Raw genomic sequence first — 5,786 nt, forward strand, 5'->3', positions numbered from 1 at the left:
ATGGGGAAAATGAAAAGATTTTTTTGGCGGGAAAGTTAGTTTTTAATTAATAATTAAAATTCTAACTAAAAATTCAAAAAAAAGGGACCGCAGGTGCACATTCCCGACCTCCAAGGTATACATGTACCAAATTTGGCAGCTGTAGGTCAAATGGTCTTTTCTGTAGAGCGCCAACACCACACACACACACACATTGAGCTTTATAAATAAGTATATATATATATATATATATATATATATATATATATATATATATATATATATATATATATATATATATATTGTGATAAAATTATTTCTGATCATTATGAATTGTATATACTATTCTATGTAAATTTTGCAAATGTAATAGATTTCATCATCCGTGCTCAGTTTTATTTTAAAGTGATATCAATTATATATGCATGCATTTTGCTTAAAGATGCGTATATGCTTTAGTTTAGAAGCAGATTGAAGTTATATCATTGCAAAACATATTATTTATCTAATTCTTTAAATAGAAAACAGTTGAGCACAGGCATATATTAGTTTATCTCTGTAATATTTTTTCATATAAAATTAAAAAAGCTATCATGCATTAAAAATTATAAATGTATTTGTAAAAAATTGTTTATATATATATATATATATATATATATATATAGGGATTGTAATACCGGTATACCGAATATCGGTATTTTAAGCCATTTGTACAATTAGGAGTAATAGATGCATTATACCAAAAAATAAAGAACAGAAGAATTCAAATACTGTGAATATAGAAACTTCGGATTCCAACTTTGAAGAGAGTGAGAGTGAGAAGGATATTGACAATGAAGATAATGATAATGTAATTGTTGAAGAAGATATTGCTAATGAGGATGAAATATTAACCCATCAAAAATTGCTTCCGATAACTTATAAAGTTCAAAAAATTGTTAAGATATTTAAACGTTCTCCTATAAAGAATAACATATTACTAAAATATATACTAACTGAAAATAAAATAGAATATATATTAATATAAGATTCTAAAAAACGTTGGAACAGTTTACTCCTATTGATGGAACGACTTTTGAAACTGAGAAATATAATCCAACGAATAATCGACTTAAACCCGTAAATTAATTTTTCAGATAGTAAATTCGACTTAATATCCAGAACTGCATCAGCTTTACTTCCGATAAAACTATTAAGCCATTACGTCGGAGAGATTCTAATTTATTAACAGCTAACGCAACAATAGATTTCATTTTGCAGTCACTGAAAGAACAACACACATCACTCTATGAAGAATTACATTACAAAATAGCATATTACATTGAAAAATAGCACAGAAGAAAGGTATACCGAAATAGAAAATGTCTTATGGTATTTACATAATTATAATGATTTTAAAAATGAAAAAGATGAAAAGAAAAATAACCAATTGAAATCTGATTAAGTTAATAATAAGTTTTCTTAAAATTTTTTACCCACAAACCTATCCACATTCAGAAGAATTCGGTTCAGTTATCGAAGATTATGATGACACTAATGTTGATAGTAAAAAGGAATTGTCTCTTGAACAAAAATTAGAATTAGCGATAAATAAAAAAATTTTAACGAACCAAAATACAATACAGAAATCAGCTACATCCAAAACCATCCGGCGAGAAATCGATTTATTTGAAGATGAGGGATATAGAGGTAAATACTTGGAAAAAAAAATGGTGCATTGCTAACAATACCACCAACTAGCGTAGATGCCGAAAGAGCGTTTTCGACAGATGGTAATTTTTGCACAAAATTACTTTTCAGGCTTAATGACAGTACAATTAATGCATTATGTTTTTTAAGATCACATTTCAAAAAATTTTTAATACTACCACAGACTGAATAATGATATTTACACTTTTTTGTGATTTAAATAAATAAGATGTTCCTTTACTTGTTTGTGATTCTTTATATACTGTTATAATTTATAAGTTACAATTTTTTTTTGTGATATTTACACTCTCTAATAAAACTGGCAAATAAAACAAAGAAACACCTGTGTTTTCTTTCTTTTTCTAAAATTTCTAATACCGGTATTAAAACCGGTATCCCGGTATTAAGATCTAAAAAATACCGAATACAGGTATTGAAATTTTGTTCCGATATTGCAATCCCTATATATATATATATATATGAATGCAACTATTTGTATGCATGTACATAAATATTTGTATATAACTACGTGGATAATTATATTGTTAGAACATTTACATAGATTATTTTATTTTGGTACGAAATATGTACTTTTAAACAAGTATTTGATTTTGTTATTAATAAATTATTTATAAAGCTCCTCGATATTACTTATCAATTACTTTTGATTTTTCATTTGTGATTCTTGTGTATGAATATGATTTATATAACTATTTTTAAAAATACAGTTGGCTTAAAAAGTAAAATTTTAATTAAATAAACTCATGTAATAAATTTCTTTTTAATCATTAATAAATACTTTTCAGTTCTAATTTCTTCAACGTTTTTATTTATTTTGTTGAAATTGAAGGAAAATTATCAATTTGTTAAAACCATAAAAGCCGAATTGTAATTTTAAGTCAAATTACCTCTTTAATCAAGAAATGTTATATGCTGACACCGGAGTTTGTTTGAGTAGCTTTTTTTGCAATTTTTCAAAAAAAAAAAAAAAAAAAAAAAGTTTTACTGCAACATCTACAGAAGTGGTAACTTAAAACTGACATTTTCAAAAATAGAATTGAAAAAAAATATATATACACGAATCTTCAGTGTCTGATTACAAGCTGCTGTTGAGAAATCATTTTTTTAAAACTATGAGCTTTATAAATTAGTTCTTTTATACAGCCCAGAACAACTTTAGATATGAGTTCTTTATATATCCAACAAGAACTTTAAATATTTCTAAACAAATACGATTTTAAAATGTAAATATAGGTTTTCGTCATAACGTTGCTATGATTGGTTGAAAGAGCTGCACATTTTAGATACAGCTGAAATTATTTTAAGGTTTTACATTTTAATCTGAATTTATTCGAAGCGGAACATAACTTTTTAAATTAATCTTTAATATTTGCTGTTTTTCTGTCGAAAAGGTTTTTAAGAAAGAATGAAAACAAGAAGTCTTTTCTATCGTAGTTAGCTGTCCATGCCTAGTGTCCTGTAATATTGATCAACTATTGTTACACCCTCTTCATTAAGCAAGCTGAAATTCACACTTCATTTATTTCCAAGACTAAGTGATTTTTGACGTAACAAAAAATGCATTTTCGGTTGTTTAAAACCGTAATTCTATTTTACATTAATTTTGATTAGATCGCAATTTTTTGAAAACCATGTAACACCATTAAATGTCTTGAGAAATGCATTATTTCTAAGCATTCTTTAATAACAGATACAAACTTGGATGCATACAATTTCACACATTTTATAGAAAAATAAAAAAAATAAAAATCAGTACCAAGTTATAAAGCTAAATATTTCTTAAGATTTTAAATTGCTAAAGATATCCATTCAAAAGGAAATTCTTATTTAATACTTTATCAGACAGTTCACTAATTTCCAATAAATTGGCGATTTGTTAAAATTTGAATAAAACAGTCTTAAATATTGTTTATGACACTAAGAACTAGAATTTTTTTTACCAACCAACATTTTTTTTTTCTATTTAGGTTAATATATTCAAAATTGAGCTAGGGTACCATCATTTAAATCAATCTTAGGTATAGTAATATTATGGTAACTACAACTAATTATCGATGTCTTTTCAAAATAAACTCAAATCTCATTCAAGTACTTTTTATTTCAATTTACATTGAAAAACTTATCAAAATTCAATTTAATCATATAGAAAAAGTGCCAAATAGTGATACGTGCAATTTTTAAATAGTAAAATTAAAAGTGTACAGTTGATGAACAATTTGAAAATAAGTGTGTATAAACATAAAATATGTCTAGTCCTTGAACATAGAAACTTTAAGCAGCTGACTGCGGAGTTAAAGTCTAAAATTCTTCTTCGACGTACTCCATAATTAAGGAAGCAACGGTGTTGTATTTCTCAAACTGCTTAATAAATGACTGGATATTATGAAAAACTGATGTTAATCTCTCTGAAAGTTCGATATGATTGTTATTATAAGGAAAAGGGATCTCCCAATTATCAATGTTACCTTGGGAAATTTCAATATTCGATTTATTTGCGTTCAATCAATTAATCTTGCAAAAGATATCCAGGCGTACGAATGTGAAATGATGTTAGATGAAATTTTTATTTTCAAGTGGCAAATAGAAAGTTCCCCATTTTATTACGAACTCTACAATAGCACCTAAATCATCGGTAAATTTTTTAAATTTAGTAACTAAATCTTCGTATTTTCAACCGCTATTAGAATATCACTTAAAAACTGAACTTTTTCACTCGCGAGTTTCTTCTTCAACTGAATCCCTTTCGGGATTCTTCAATTCAGATATGACATCAATCATCTCAGCATCTTTTCCAACTTCAGCTGAAAACTGAACAACTTCCGGCTGGACAGTTTCTTTAATTGATTGCCGACTGGAATTTATTCCAGATTTATCTTCGGTTGACACTCCGCCACTACTGCCATCCTCTGATGATAAATGAATGTTTGCCCACCCCTTAGTATTTCTTTTAAGTCTATTTAAAAATACATTCGACTTTCTTATTTTAACTTGAAGCGATTGGTCAAACGAATCCATGCCTTCAAGATATCTTACTTCTTTTTCGAAAAGTTTCTCCCATATGACACGAAGAGAATTATTGCTGCTTGTCAATTCCTCGCCATCTTTTAGATACTGCTTCCATTTAGATACAACCGAATTAATTCTTACAATATCTTGCATCATTCCTGCTCTTGCGATCAGCAGTTGAACATAAATTTTTCTTTGACTTTCAATTGAAAATTGATCAATATTTCCCTTGTCCAAATAATACAGAACAGAATCTATCACTTCAAAAATTTTTTGAAATTCGTGAACATGTTCTTCATGATGTTTTAACTGGTATTCACTATCATTTAAAAATTCAATGATCTTTTCTTCAGTACCTTCCTTTTTGAGGGACTGTAGCTCAATATTTAACATATTCCCTATTACTTTTATTTCAATTATAATAATTTTTGACGTCAAATGCCTTTCTCTAATAACTTCTAATTTTTCAACAATCATATTTGCTTGCTGTTCGGGATTCATTGACTGGAAAGTGTTTTCTATCAGATTATTTAAAACTTCATAAGTAGAAAAATAATCTTGTGAATCTTCTTGACCCATTGTCTTATTAAATACTGTTTGTCTAGATGTAACCTCAGGCGTAAACAAGGCGGACAAATCCATTTTATTGAAAGCACTCAAAAATTTCTCACTCTCCGATTTAATCGATTTTAGCCAGTCAATTTGAGACTCCCTTTGTCCATGAACGATTCTTAAATCCAAAAAAATTTTCTTATGACTGTCAAGTGAGAGTCCGTCGATTTCATCCACATTTAAATTATCCATAATTGAGATTATATTTTCCGAAAGATCTTTAAACTCATGAAAAACGTCTATCTGCATTTTGATCTTTCGTCCAATAAGATCTATCAGCTTCAAAACTTCTGTTTTTTCATTTCTTTTATCGTGGATTGATTGAAAATCTTTAATCATCGATTCCATTAACATTGCAATTATTTCTTTTATATCTAATTTCCTAGATGTTTCGGAAATGGTTTTTAATTTTATTATGAATGAATTAACTTTTTCGTGTTCTGCCGGGAATAATGAAGAAATCTTTTTTTCCATATCAG

Source organism: Argiope bruennichi, chromosome X2 (genome assembly GCF_947563725.1).
Source record: "Argiope bruennichi chromosome X2, qqArgBrue1.1, whole genome shotgun sequence".
Classification (NCBI taxonomy): Eukaryota; Metazoa; Arthropoda; class Arachnida; order Araneae; family Araneidae; genus Argiope; species Argiope bruennichi.